General features: G+C 45.6%; 1 long non-coding RNA gene across 1 annotated transcript; it reads left to right on the top strand.

Moving 5' to 3' along the window:
• Window positions 1–10533: 10533 nt before the first annotated feature.
• Window positions 10534–15905, top strand: LOC130682362 (uncharacterized). The gene is made up of 3 exons (XR_008995585.1): window positions 10534–10655; window positions 13778–13845; window positions 15228–15905. It is a non-coding gene; the product is annotated as an uncharacterized LOC130682362 (long non-coding RNA).

Here is a 15905-nt window from a genome sequence, read left to right as displayed (position 1 = left end):
CCTTTGCCTCATTTTGGTATTAAGGTGATGCTCGCCTTGTAGAATGAGTTTGGAAGTTTTCCTTCCTCTTCTACTTTTTGGAAAAGTTTAAGGAGGAGTAAGTATTAGATCTTCACTAAATGTTTGGTTAAAGTCAGCAGTGAATCCGTCTGGTTCAGGTGTTTTGTCCTGTGCAGTCGTCAGGTGAAAGCTGAGTCCAACATGTAAATGGTTCTATGCTATTGACCTCCCTTCCTTAGAGGCAGCCATCCCGGGGCTGTGTCATTTCCCTACCTGTAGCCCCAGGGAAGCGAAACAGGCTTGTGACTCTGACCAAGGCTCTGGCAGCGAGAGGTCACACAGTCCCCACACCTATCGGACAGGCAGGTCCGATATTCTCAAGGAATGATCCCGAGGGTACTATGCTAAAGCTTGTGCAGAGACAACTAGGATCTAGATGAAACTCCCAAAAGGCATAAAGTAGAGGCACACTGGTAACGTCCCGCTAAATCCAGAGCTCTGAGGCAACTCTTGCTTAGTGGGAAGGCAAGAGGGAAATCAAGGCAAGGTGCAGGCCATGGTGGTAAGGAGTGGTGAAATCCAGTATGCCTGGCAGAGGAGGTGATTGACCACTGTCACCCAGGAATAGAAGTGCCCATCTTCTGATGCCCTCTCACTGACCACTGATGGAGACCTACCTGCACCCTTTACTGCACCCCCTTCTCAGCACGAAGCAGCCAGAGCGGTCATCGACCCCCTCCCTCGCAGCAGCTACGGTCTCTATCTGTAGAGGTGGGGAATGAGACAGGGACCATGGGTGTGGTCAGAGTAGGGTGAGGGCCTCCGGAAAAAGACCCGTACCAGAGCTCCGTATTAAACAATTAAGCAACGTCAGAGTCACATTAATTCTCTAAAATATCAAACTAGGAATATAAGCATTCTTCAGTGAAGATTAGTTAAGACTAAAAAGCAAGGAGTAACTTGGCCTGGAATGTTTGAATATCCCCCAGATAAGAAAATACCTCAACATAGCTCCTGTCTTCATTGTGTCAATTAAATAAGGCTGTTGTAAAATTTACTTTAGCCTGCTGAAAGGCCCGGCTTATCTTTAACTTTGCCCAGATGCTGCTTTTCCTCCTTCATCCCGTAATCAAGTAATGTGTAACCTGGGCAATGAATATGGCAAGTAATGCCAGTCACAGAGAACATAGTAAAAGGCAGGAAGGATCCCATCTTAAAGATAAGATTGCATTTTAACCCCCAGGAAGTTAAGAAGTAAGATTCTTAACTTACCCTTTAGCCAACAGACAATAACTCAGCCCACCTTGGGTTCTGGGCAGGCGGCCTTGTTTGTTTTGCTCCCAGACCAAGATGCCAGTGCACTGGGGAGAAATCAGAGCAGTAAGTTTCTTTTGTGAAGTTAATTTCAAATATTCAGGGACCACTTAAGAAGTCCACACCCCGAAGCGTGTATCCGGTTCCCAAAAAACCCTCAACTGCCTATAAAACCCCTAGACAATGCACAACTCCGGGTTCCCTTGTCCCCTCCCGGCGTGAGCCAGCAGCTCTGTCCTCTCACTGTATCTCTCAGTGAAAGCCTCTCCCTGGCTCTCCTACCTTGGGTGTTTGCTAAGTTCATTGTTCGACTCTGCAAACAAGAACCCCGCCATCAGTTCCATGGTAGGGTAGGGATGGTGACTGCTCTCTTGTTGCACAGTCCTTTTTGATTTAAAGAATGTCAGCCTGACTTCTGGTTAGTTACTGAAGTTACCTTGAAACCTTTTTCATAGTTGAGTAAAAATTTCAGTGTCTGTGTTTGTGGGCGGTAGCGTGAGAAAAGGGAATGAATTAAGATGGGTGAGGGGGTTATGCAGCCAAGGGTAGTATCTTACTTGCTAAAAGCTGAAAGGCATGTGGGACTGATGTGACCATGTCTTAGGAGATGTTTTGTTTGGAAATTACAACATAGATGCCTTAATTGGAACTCATAACATTATTTTACATATGGTTTTGTGGCCAATGCTTTGTCAGCTGCAGCAGGACAGGTGGATGCTGTTTTTTGGATGATACTTTTATTTTTGCAGCTGACATTTAAAGAACTAAACAATTGAACACTGGAAAGGAGACATTTAAAATGTTTGTATTGACAAAGATTAAAGTTCAGTTACTGAAAGGCTATCTCGTTGGCAGTAGACACAAATATCGCTAGATATCATGCCCTGTACGGGGCATCTTTCAGTGGACGTATAAAGTAGGGATGAGGGGAAAAACAGAGAGTGGTAACTTAGAATCCCTAATAGGCCAGAAGCCGTCTTCCTGTCTTTGTGCTCTAACGTCTTCATCCAAGTTCTTCAAGTGCAATTCAGCATTGCTTTCTGACAGAACAAATGTCAGTATTTGCTTGGAATTTCTTTGGGGAGCCTGAATTAATTGCATTTTTCTGGGAACGGTCTGCCCTTGAAAACTACCGAGTGCCCTTGCATGATGGGAATTTACTCGGCCATGTTTTTTGCCTGTGTGTGTGTCGTAATTTGGGGGCTTTGTGGAATCCTCTTGGAAAGGCAGCATGAACCTCGGGTGATTGGAGAGAGGCCAGGAGTTTGTAGTTGTCCTGAGGAGCACGGAGTGAACACAGAAGAGATTTCAGCTCTCTGCAGTTCAAGACTACCTTGGCCTTTATGGTAACGGCTTGCAGAGACTTGCCCAACCTCGCCCCCACCCTGGGACCTCCCTTGGGACAGATAACCACCTTTTTCTTGGTTCCTACAAAAATTCCGAAGTTACTGTGGTTGTTCCTGGGCTGGGAAACAGAAGACCAGACGAACTTTAAAAAGTGTCTGTTTTGGTGACTTAAGGGGCTAAGGCTTGTACCCCAGAGGGTGTGCCTATTGCAGATGTACTGAATGTGGGAGAATTCTCCCCGTTTGCTGATTCCTGATGTGGACCAACAGAGCTCAAGTCAGTGAGTGGCACAGAAAGTCTTGCAGAAAATGACTGCTTGCTATTTGTGATCGTCTAAGGAACATGTGAAACATGAAAATGACTTTTTGTACGTCCGTGATTTCGTATGATTCATCCTTTCTCCCACAGGCATCCCAGGTTACTTCATTCCGTCTACCTTTTCATTGACCTGTGGGCTGAGCGCCGCCCATACTGGGTCTGGGGTGGAGTCATTCGGGCCACTTGGAGGACATTTGGGCCGCCGCCTTGTTCCTTTTTTTTTTTTGAAACAATTTGTCTTCATATAGCTTTGTTGATATAAGCTTTAAAAAAGCAAACTAGTTTTGATATTAATTCAAATAAAATTAGAAAGCTATATATGTAACCACTTTCCTGTTTATTATTTAGTGAGGTAACCTTAATGTATTACTTAAATAAGGACATAAATCAACCGGGTGCCCTTCTTTCAGGCAACGGTATTCTTTACCGAAAAAAATAAAATGAGACGGGGACTGCCTGGTGCAGCCTCACTTGTGGTGTTTGATGGCTGCTGGAGTGGCACTCTTTGTGGTCAGAGTCACGGACGCTGGCAAGGGGGTGTCTGAATCATCCCTTCTCCATTTTCCATTGGCCGCTGCTTTGGCAGAAATCCTTTCTCAGCTCGGACTCTGTTACGTGGCCCTATCCTGATGACCCCGTTCTGGCTTCCACTCCCTTTTGGTTTAAGGTAATTTGAGCTCCTTCTCCGTGGTAAGGATACCTCAGGACTAGTTGGTCTTTTTCTCTGGCCCTTTCCTAGGTAACTGACTCTATTGGCCTATGTCTCCGTTTATCTCAAGGCCATAAAGGTCCCACTTTCACCTCAAGGTCACCGTGTTTAGACCCAGTCCTGCTCTCCAGGAAGTTCCCCATTTTGCCTCCCTGACTTGGGTAATGGTTAATTCGCTCCGCTCCCTAGCCGACATACCTGGTTTAGCCTCCCCAAGTCTGCTAACTCTTCTTCGCGGAGTCCCTTGAGAGCATGAGATGCTCACTCCCCAGCCTCTTCCCAGTCCCACATGTCCCCAGGACTTGGAGCACCTGCACCTCTCCTGGAAATCGCACAAACTTGGCCTACTCTTGAAAGGCCCAGGTCACCAACTTCCGGTCTCAGCTCGCGCCCAAAGGCATGTTTGCCTTCCCTGAAGGAAGGTCTGGTCATCTCTTAATTCAAGAGCTGTGAATCATTCTAACATCTCAGATTGCAAATAGTTGGTTGGGCCATTTTTTTTCTCAGAATACAGACAGGTCTTTTCTGTTTCAGCTTCCTGTGTGTTGCAGATGATAGTTGTCTGTATTATGTGAGAACAATTTTATTAGTAAAAGTAAACAGTGATTATTTTATTTTCCATATGTGGTCAAGTATTTTTTTTGTCATGTGTTGAATGGTCGTTGTGTACAAGATGATGTAATAGATGGAATTGAATGAGAGAAAAATGATTCAAACATGAATCCTGCGGGGAGATGAGTTGTGCACACATAAACAACCGATGGGTCGTAGGAAGGGTTAAATGCCTTGGAGAAAAATGGGATCCTGTGGTGGCTGGTAAGGTGGGCCTTGCAAATGGGCGGTTGTTCTCCCAAGGTTTCATCATAACATTTTCAAATGCTCAGTGAAATTGGCAGGATTCTACATGGAACACTCCAACGCCTAGCACCTAGTTTCTGCTACTTGATATTGTTATACCTGATTGATCATCTGTCCATCGGCACATCCATCTTTCTATCTGTCAGTCTGTGTCATTTTTAAAATGTGGAATGATGGGCTGGCATTCATAAAGGTGTGAAAATAGGGCAAGCATCAGTTTCTCAGAATGATGTGTAAGTCAAAGTACAGGTAGGGAAGTATGTATGAAATACTGAATGATAGATGTAGGAAGTACACATAGAGTCGAAGTATAGGTGGGGAAGTTATTGTCACAGTGAACTTGGACTTTACACATATTAGGGAAATAATACTGTATTAGAGACCAAATTTTTCAGTGAAATTGTATCTGTGTGTTTGTGATAAAAGAAATGGATTACATTTTTAAATGCACCTCCTCAGTAACACATTCATGTGTGAATAGACCAGATGGAATGCAATAAAAATTTAACAGCTGATGTACTTACTGCATTTGATTTAAAACTAACATACAGAATTTGGTAATACATGGAACAGGCTACATAACTGGCATGAATATGAATATGAATTGATATGAATAGTAGGCATTTACAAAATATTTAGCTTTTTGCTTGGCCTGTTTAAAAATTAACTTTCATGACCAGCGTCCTAGGAACAGAGTGATTTAAACAAAGATTGTTATTGATCGTGATTCTCCTGTTTTTGGAAAATGAGGAATTCTGAAGTTGAAGTTAGCAACCTTAAAATATATTCAGGGCAGTTTTGAGGGAAAGTTATGTTGGCTCTAAAAGACGGTTTAAAATTTCCGTGTCGGGTCTAACGTTGCATAGCTAAATACTCGATATGCTTGATAGCTTTCTACATTGTAATACATCTTTACGGACTAAGCCAGGTATGGGAAAGAAGATTATAAGGAGATGTTTCAGCAGACGCAGAGGATGTTGGATTTGTATAGACTAAACCCGAAGTTGATACCAAGCAGACAGACATCACTGAATGTTTTCAAAATACTGGGAGTGTTTCTGACGAGCTCATGGTGCACTGAAGGGCTAAGGCAGGTAGAGCTGTTGTGGGGTATCAAAAGGCACAGTCATTGATGTATTCACACTTAGTCCTTTCAGAAATAACAAGTGTCAAAGAAATGTAAAAAGCTGTTTGACTAGTATGTTTATAGCTATAAAATTTTACTTAAAAGACACCCTGCTGGGAGGTGGGGGAAATGGGTAAGTTACTACCTTCCATGGGGACAAAATAGATTTCTGAGCACCCAGGATATCACCGTTGTGTGGTTGCTGGTGATGTCAGGGTAACTAACGAGAAGCAGCCAGGAAACAGTGTGGAGTTGGCCGGTCTAATTTTTTTCCCACTATTCCTGTTCGTAGATAGAGTGAAGTTCAAAATCGCAGCTCATCTTTGGTCGGAATTCCTTCCGCCGAGTGGAGAGAGGGAGAAACATCTTCCTTCGCCGGGTGTCTCATCTTGGTTCTGGTTTTGAAGGGAGAGGGCAGGGAGGAGAGGCAGGAGTCAGTTCGTAGGTCTGTGGGAGGACAGGCCTTTCCTCCCAAGGTATCCTGTCCCTACTGACCCTGACCCGCATGCGTATAATTCTTAGGGACCGTGGGCGTGTGTCTGTCTTCTCGGGAAGAAGGCTGCCTCTGACGTGCTGCGGCTCATTGGTCTACACCGCGGCCCCTGTGACCTGGATGTGCTGTTAGCTGCACAAGTCCTGTTCCTCCTCCTCTTGCACAGCCCGCCAGCCTCCTGCGTGGAAACCCTGAGGCTGCCCCCGTGTTGTGTGCGGCTTGGCCCCGACCTCTGTGCACGGCTGATTTCCCTTGCATGCAACTTGCTCCTCGTGGGTATTTGAGACTTCCTCTTGTTCTGCCTGGATTAATTTTCCTCCAGATGGTATTTGTCATAATCACCGTGTCGTGTTCTTTGTGTGGCTTAAGTTACAGAACTGATCCTGACGCTAAACCCTGTGACCTTAACAGCTCTGGACGTGCTCCAGGTCATCTGATTCGAGCAAAGCTGTTAAGAGAAAGAAGGTGGGAGGAAGGGGTGGCCTCTTTCCGTTTGGTTTCTTTGGTTCAAATAAACACATTTCTTGGATAACAGGTCTTTCTCAATTGCCATTCCTTACACATCTGGAAAATGGGACTTGGTTTTGTGAATCCCCGCCTCTGTTACACGCGGTATTCCATAAGCGTCAGAGCTGAGGAAAGACGTTTTTCTGTTCCCAGCTGCAGTCCTACAGCCAGTCCAGAGCTGCCTGCACAGGTTTGCTGAATCACCACACATTTGAAAGCAGCTGAATGAATCCCGACATCAGGAGGGGAGGTGGCCTCAGTGGCTGCATTTTGGAACTACAGTAAAAAAGCCTCAAAGAGCACTGTTAGCTCTCTTGAGTCTTATTTGGACTTGAGCCAAGACAGAGCCTAATGCAGAAAGAAGGAAGAGGAGAACCAGTTTGGATTATGTGGGAAGATAAAGATCTTTTCTGCGGCTTGGCATCTCCCCAGTGGTTATCTGAGGCCGGGAGGCGCTTAGCTCTGCCGTCTGGTCCAACTCCCCCTGCTCCCCCCGCCCCACATCACCCCCAGTCAGTTTTCCTCTTTCTGTCTAGCAGTGTCGTGCTCTTCCTCCACCAGTACCGAGCCCCAGAGGCCTGCGGGGCAGGTGGCTTGAGGGCAGCGGCATCTTGCTGGCAGGGAAATCCCTGCACACAGAGTGGAGGTGTGGGATTAAAGGTGAAAAGGGCTCCCCTGACCTGTGTCTGAAAAGGAATGTGTTTGAGTTTCAGACCCAGTTTGGAGAGAGAAATCGTAACTGAATTACATAATTCCTAGTCTTGTCGCTATTGTATGTCCTTAAAGCTTGAAAGGAAAATAACTAAATAAGTATTTGGGAATGGCCTATACAGTGAACATCCAATACCCCAGGCAGTTAGGTGGCTCGGAGGCCAGGTCAGAGGAAATGCTTTGCATGTGGTGCAGCTAGAGGCTCTTACTTTGGCAGAGTCTTGAGAAAGTGATGGCCAGATGTGGAGCTTACCGTGCTTTTTTGACCTGACAGGAAGCCTTTTCACTTAATTCTTCCATACCCTTAAGTGTAGGGCTGCATCCAGATGGGCACATTCAGACAGCGCAGTTTCGTATCAGAGGACGTCACTTTCCGACTTGGATGCCTCGCTTGCTGAATCACCGGTTTGTCCCATCAGTGAGGGTTCAGTGTCAGGTCTGAGCCCGCCACACCGGTTTGAATGTAGGAGAAGCCCAGGCACCTGAGCGCGAGCGCTGCCTCACCTGACGGCCTCGGTGGACCTCCCTGTGCGCGGCCAGCTCTGAAGCGGGGAGGGGAGGCGGCAGAGGGGAACTTGCAGAACTTGTAAATATCAGCTGAGGCCGTTTCTGTGTTTGGGACCCAGCTAGTTGCCTGTCTCTCAACCTGAATGTAAGCCTGCTCTCTGGATGGGTAGGTGTGCCTACCGATGCCTCAAGCCCAGAGGCACCCACTCCCTCTTCGCGAAGGCCCTGGAGGAGCCGGCGAGACCCTGGGCCCCGGCTCCCAGGTGCTCCAGGGAGTCCATGCGACACTGGTGCGGACCTTTTTGTCCGTAATGTCCGCTTGTTTAGACATTCGTTCATCTGCACAGATTCCTTCTCTGACAGATGACCTAAGACTCTAAAAAAAACAAAGAAAATGTACTGCAGAAACTGATTTGTAACATTACGAAATTTATACATGTAACTCAATTCCATAGAACTTAACATCTATAGGGAAAATTATGCAGATAGTGACAAAAATACACAATACTGGCCACAACTGCCATCGAGGATACTCATAATTTGGGGGTAAGATGACACACAGAGAGCTGAGGTCACACAGAATTAGTGGCCAGTAGAAAAAGCATACATACACAATGAATGTCATAGGTGGTCTGGGCAGAGAAAGGATAATCTGAGTCAAAGTACAGGAGAGTCTGGAGAAGAGTTAGGGCTGGAGTCTGACTCTGAAGACGTGTGTATGCTGGCAGCGGTGGGCAGGGGGTTATCAGAGGGCAAACGCAGGAGGAGACGACCGCGCGTGCCAGACGCAGGGACAGGGAGGCACACACCTGGGTGCACTGCCGGCTCCCCTTGCAGAGAAGCAGAATTTAAGAGGGATGGGCTAATTTAGGAGGACTCCACTCAGATAAGGCCTTTACGCTGGACTCTGTATTTGGAGAACTAGGGAGTGCTGAAGCACTGATATATCATGAAATGTTTGGGAATAGTAGGAATCAAGAAACGAGGAACAGGATGGCTGGAATGTGGGAGTGGTCATAGGTGGAGAAACATGTCCAGAAGCTAATGAATCTCGTCAAGTATGAGGTGACTGGGAATCAGGGCCAAAACAAAGGTAATGGCACCGACTAGGATAAACCAGACAAATCACCACCATTCCACAGAAAGGTGAACTAACTCATTCAACAAACATGATGAAATACTGTCAGCTATTGTGGAAGCCAGTAAGGACGCAAGGAGGAACAAGGCAGAAACAGTCTTATCCTCCAGGGGTCTTAGAACCTCACAGAGCAGCTTCATGAGTTGAGATCAAAAGGCGAGGGCAGGTCTGTAGCTGATTAGGAGAAAAGTGGCTATAAAGGTGGCTGTGGAAAAGGGACGGGGATATGATGCTGGCAGGCGGCGAGGCAGGACCAGATCCTGCGTGCAAGTGGCAGCCCAGGAGGTTCAGAGGAGACGTCAGCAGAGCACATCTGCCCGCAGGGAGGAAGTCTGGGGAGAAGGGCGGACGGTAAAGGAAGGTGAGGCTCAGGGAACACCACAGCCACAGGCTGGAAGGGAGGGGGTGGCCCGCCAGAACGACGGCCGGAGCGCCACCCGCGGGCTGCTGTTGGGGTCCAGCTGTGGGGTCCAGCAGCGGGCCACAAACCACTTCTCTTCCATTCCAAGGAAAAGCACATGAACGGGCTTTTGTGACATTCAGACAAGACGTAAACACTCACAAATATGTGCCAGTTCAAGGCACAGCTCAAAACTTCCTTCTTTTATGACATCTTTTCTGCATACCCCTCTTCTGGATTTCTCAGAATTGACATCTATTATTCTGCGTTTTTGTTTTTTTTCCCAGCTTTATCCATGCATTGTGTCTTTACTTACAAGGTGCCAGGCACTGTCTTAGGGGCTGCGTGTGAGAGGCCACTCAGGCTGCTGTGGTCTAGTGGGGATACACATGGGAAATGGGGTACAGTGCACCACGTTTATGGCAGGGCATCACAACTACTCGAGACGGGGTGTCCAAGGCCTGAGCCAGACAGGACACCGGGGGAGGACAGGGCAACGTGATTTTCTTTGGAATTGATACCCAGACTCCCCCCTACTGTTCTTCCAGGAGGACTCCCGCTTCCCAGGGGCTTAGAGGTGGGGGTCCCGCAGCACATTTTCCCAGAGGAGCATTAAAATGTAGCATTTATTAGGCATTACATTTTATTATCCCTTGGATACATGAGATGTTAAACAGCTTTTGTGAACTGGCCTAGGAATCTAACCACATCTAAAACATTATTTGGGAAAATACTTGTAAAATTACAAATTTTTAAGATACAAGCCATTCATAAGTTGGAGACCATTTACATATGAGTGAGGCGGCTGAAACAAGCTGAATTTGGAAATGCCCTTGTCTTCCCCTAACATTTTAAGCCATCTACTGGCAGAATCTGTCATTTTCAAATCAAATATGTTTTCTAAGTTGTAACAAACAAACCAGAGAACTTTTTAGTTTTGTTTTGTGTCTGACTGACTGTAGGAAGTTGACAACTTCTTTGAAGGTGAATACTACAATCAGGGACCATTACAAAACAACAAACCTACCTAGCAGATTAAAAAAGGAATTCTTCCTGGAGAAGACAACCGGGCACGCCATGCTTTACCACAGACTGTTTAATATTATCTGATGACTTACCAGAACCTCTTCTCGTAACTGTCCCAGAGGCGCAGGGAGCTGGTTGAGGGCTTTGTCCATGCCGACCTAAAGGCAAAATCATGTTGCCACAAGCACATCACAGCAAGGGGTAAGTGCAGGATCTGCTTAATGACCAAGGTGTACTAGACTTAGGTTCTTCTCTGTGCAGCCACATCCTGCTAATGAGCTAAATAGCAGAAATGTTATTTTGCCACAGATATTACTCATAGAATATGGAAACATTGTTAATATTCACTAGACTATAAAAATAAGGGCATGAAAGCTTCCTCATGTGCAATTTGTCTTTGGATGAATTTTTACATGAAATTGAAGAATTTTAATGGGTGAGAAACAGCTATCTGCCCACAATTTAGGATACTCTACCAGTTGATGTGAAAGTCTGATGGGCTGTATCTCTCAACATTATTGTAAACCTTGAGAAAAATTTCAGATTAATAGAACAGAAATGAAATGTTCTGGGTTCCTAATCCTACTGGAACATTTATCTTAGTGGTATATTTCCTGAAAGCAAATATGGCTCATTAACTGTCATGCCTCTTGAAATTCCCAATTGACAAATAGATTTAAAAACAAAATAAAATACGAACAAGAAGACTTTTTGTGAGTATTAAAACTCAAGCATTTCTAAATGATTTTCACAAACAACTGACAAGTTTATTACAAACCATTCTTATGTTTTTATAAAACCAGGTCTCCTAAAGATCAATACTGGACAATGTTCCCTCAACCTAGCTCTGACTAGCAAATAGACCTCAAAGTTAATTAAATATTGCCTTAGGAAAACCTGATTATTTTTCTTGCAAATTTGCCTAACCAGTGAGATTTCATAGTAATCAGTTAGCAACTAACACAAACACACACTCATATCACTGTACTTCACTTTTCACTATTTAATAATAAAATTCAAGCAAGAACCATATTAAATGAGTAAAAAAACTACAGACAAAAGATGTTTATCAAAAAGATTAGTTCTTTTCTTGTTGAGATTAGTAATCTTTTCAAGTTCTTTGGGGGGAAAAATCAACTGAAAGTTTTCTAAAAAACACTCAGCACTTTTAAGAACAAATGAGCAAGAAAGAAGTGTGTGTGTGTAAATATACTGACAGGTAGGAACTGTGGATTAAAGGTTTACCAAGTTTGTTGAAAGGTTAACAAAATCTGCATAGTCCTTGTTGATGAGTCCGACCATGGCGGTCTTAAGAAGCTCATCGTCGAGTTCCAGGTCGTCTCTCAGTTCCTCCAGCTGGACGTGCTTCCTGCCGCCAGATACCAAATGATCCACATCGAAATCTTCCTAAAAATAAAGTCAGGAAAGAAAAAAAGTATTATAATGGTATCACATTTTACATACACAAATAAGAAGAGACAAACAGTAAGAAGGAAAGGCAAAAGGCCCGGAATAGTCAACACCATTTGAAGGCAAAAAGCAAATCCAGAGGACTGATAACTACCTGACCTCAAATGTTACTATTAAAGCTACTGTTACCATAGAGTGGCGCTGGCCGAAGAGGAAACAAACCCGTGGAACAGAACAGACAGCCCAGAGGTATGGAAAGGCCATTCATGGAGAAAGGAGAGTCTCAAGCAAATGGTACTAGGACAACGGGACATCCACACGGAAAAGAAAAAAAAACAAAGACATAGCGACAGAGTGGCAGGGCTGCAAGGCCGCAGGAGAGCAGAGCAGAGGACAGAGGCCCAGAGGACGGCTGTGAGGACAGAGGGGCCCAGAGGCAGGCTCGCTCTGAGTGAACGGGATTCTAGTGACTGACCTGCCACCTGGAAATAAAGTTGGGCATAACCCTTTCACCCCAAGAACATTTTGCTGGCAATTTCTTTGGTCACATTGAATCCATAGCGAACTTGCCCGGGGCTGAAACCCAACTTTATTTCTGGCCCGTCTGTCCACGCAGCTGTCCCGCACAGCCGTCGTCTGGGCCTCTGTCCTTGGCGCTGCCACCACTCCAGCCTCTGCTCTGCTCTCCTGCAGCCTTGCAGCCCTGCCACCATGTCACCCAGAGCACTGGGCGGAGCTCTTTATGCAGAGTCAACAGCAGTGTATTGCCCACAGGTGTGCAGTGAGCCAGGCAGCCAGGGCCAGGTGAGAATCCTGGCCACAGGAACCCTCATTTTATCCACAAATTTCAAGTCTATTTCTTGGGACTTCAGGCCAGCTTTACTGGATCTAGGAGGAGCAGGGATACAGATAAAAGAGAAGGGCAAAACAGAAGATTCCATCTTTTCTGGCTTAATTGTGCCGGTTTGCAAAACTGCATAAAACATCCCCTCCCCATCTCACTCACCTGCTCAACACCAGGATAAGGGCTTCTAGTCACACCTCTGACCTTGTTTCACCTGTGACCTCAGAGTGACCAGCCCAAGGCTAACTGTGGCCAGCTGGATGCAGGAGAATTCTCACCACCATGCTATGTCTCCTTGCCTTGATTTAAAAAACTTCTTTTGTAATCTTTAGGAGTCATTTGCCAGCTGGAAGCTCAGTGATGTTAAGCATGGACTCAGTCAACCTGAGCTTGAATCCCAGCTCCCCTACTGTCCAGCTGGGTGAACGTGGATGTGTTACCTAAACTGCCTGTGCTTGAGTTTCTTTATCTGTAAATAAGGCAATAAATAATACAAACTCATAGGGCTGTTGAGGGTTTATGCAGTGGTAACGGAAAATCTGGTGGCTTTGCAGATAAAACTTTATTTATCACTCATATGAATTCCAGCATGGGTCATCCCCGATACTATACTATACTACCCTGACACCATGCTGTAGTCATGTGATTCTGTGCCTTAGTACAGTATACTACAGGAATCATACCTATGAACCATCGAATGGTCCCAGCTAGCTCTGAAATTGGAGCTTGAGGGCTTAAGTGTGGGTGTGATAATGTTGTTCAAATACTTAAAAGCCTCCACTCAACAGTCTATTTCCTTAACATACACAATACCTCCACACATACATTGGCACCTGTCATTCAGAATGCTTACGATGACATGTCAACCCAGCCTTAAGATGCACAGGAATTGTTGTGATTCTTATCCCAAAGATAAACTAGATAACCACTTCTGCAAAAGTAAAGAACAGGGATGTATCATCCCCCTGGAAATCCTTAAATGAGTAATTTTTTTTTTAAATCAGCTTTTTATTGGTAAAGTTGATTTGGAGAAATGGTTTGACCTGTGACCACATCGGTCATTCCACAGGTTCCCTTCATCTTGGATGCATTCGTCTGTGCAGAGAAAACTGCTACCTAGATGGGTCCTGCTGCATAGTAGGTGCTTTTTTTTAAAAATTTAATTTTGGTATCATTAATCTACAATTACCTGAAGAACATTATGCTTACTAGGCTCCGCCCTTCACCAAGTCCCCCCCACATACCCCTTCACAGTCACTGTCCCATCAGCTTAGTAAGATGCTGTAAAATCACTACTTGTCTTCTCTGTGTTGCACAGCCCTCCCCGTGCTCCGCCCCCCCCCACTATACATGCTTTTTGTGATGCCCCCTTTCTTTTTCCTCGCCCTTATCCCTCCCTTCCCACCCATCCTCCCCAGTCCCTTTCCCTTTGGTAACTGTTAGTCCATTCTTTGGTTCTGTGAGTCTGCTGCTGTTTTGTTCCTTCGGGTTTATTTTCTTTGTTGTTACACTCCACAGATGAGTGAAATCATTTGATACTTGTCTTTCTCTGCCTGGCTTATTTCACTGAGCATAATAATACCCTCTAGCTCCATCTATGTTGTTGCAGATGGTAGGATTTTTCTTCTTCTGGCTGACTAATATTACATTGTGTATATGTACCACATCTTCTTTAGCCATTCATCTACTGAGGGACACTCAGGTGGCTTCCATTTCTTGGCTATTGTAAATAGTGCTGTGATAAACAGGGGTGCATATGTCTTTTTCAAACCGGGCTGCTGCATTCTTAGGGTAAATTCCTCGGAGTGGAATTCCTGGGTCAATGGTATTTCTATTTTGGGAGTTTTGAGGAACCTCCATACTGCTTTCCACAGTGGTTGAACTAATTTACATTCCCAGCAGCAGTGTAAGACGGTTCCCCTTTCTCCACAGCCTCGCCAACATTTGTTGTTTGTCTTTTGGATGGTGGTCATCCTTACTGGTGTGAGGTGATATCTCATTGTGGTTTTAATATGCATTTCTCTGATGATTAGTGATGTGGAGCATCTTTTCATGAGATCAGTTTAAGTTCCAGAAGCCAGGAGTAACAGGCCTGGAATGCTTGAGTATTCCCCCAGATAAAGGAAAGTCTCTCAGCATACCCTTGTCTTTATTGTGTTTTGTAAATCATGTCATTGACTAAGGTAAGACTCACTTAGCCTGCTAAAAGGCCCAGCTTATTTTTCCAACTATACCTATATGCGGTTTTTCCTCCGCCATCCCCGTATCAAGTAATTTGCGGACTGGACAGTTCACTTAGCAAGCTAGCCCAGCCATAAACAGCACAGTAAAGACAGGAAAGATTCTATCTTAAAGCTAAGATTGCATTTCCAAACCCAGGAAGTGAAGAGGTAAGATTTTCAATGCACTGCCGATGGGTTTCAACCCTGGGCAAGTTCACAATGTATTCAATGTGACCAAAGAAATGACAGTAAAACGTTCTGGGGGTGAAAGGGTTATACCCAACTTTATTTCCACAGTGGCAGGTCAATCACTACCACCCCAGCCAGTCAGAGCGAGTCTGCATGCAGCAAGTGGGTCTCTGCCTCTGGGCCTCCATGCCTACACAGCCATCCCACACAGCCATCCTCTGGGGCTCTGACCTCAGCGCTGCCACCACTCCAGCCTCTGCTCTGCTCTCCTGCAGCCTCGCCGTCGCCGCCGTGTCACCGTGTCACCCAGAGCACTGGGTGGAGCTCTTTCTATAGAGTCAATAGCAACATATTGCCCACATGAGTGGTGAGCTAGCCGACTAGGCCCAGGTGAGAATCCTGGCCACAGGAACTTTCATTTTATCCACACTTAACACAGTCTTTAGCGAACATACAATAACTCAGCCCACCTTGGAGGCAGGGAGGGCAGTCTTAACTGATATGCTCCCCAACCAGGAAGCTGCTCTCCTGGTGGGAATCCATCAGAGCAGGGCGTTTCTTGTGTTAAGCTAATTTTGCATAATGACCGGGAGGGCTGATAAGAAACTTCGTGTCTCATCTTGAGACCACTTCACAGGTCCACACCCCTAGCCCTTTGTCACATTCCTGAAAATTCCTTCCAAGGGGGAGCCCCCACCCTTTCGGTGCGCCTCCCTCTCTGAGGTAGCCCACACTCCCCTCTCTCTGAGTGTGCACTTTCTCTCTGTAAATAAAACTTTTACATGT

The sequence above is a fragment of the Manis pentadactyla genome, unplaced genomic scaffold, assembly GCF_030020395.1.
Source record: "Manis pentadactyla isolate mManPen7 unplaced genomic scaffold, mManPen7.hap1 scaffold_331, whole genome shotgun sequence".
Classification (NCBI taxonomy): Eukaryota; Metazoa; Chordata; class Mammalia; order Pholidota; family Manidae; genus Manis; species Manis pentadactyla.
This window is presented reverse-complemented; position numbering and strand designations above follow the sequence as displayed.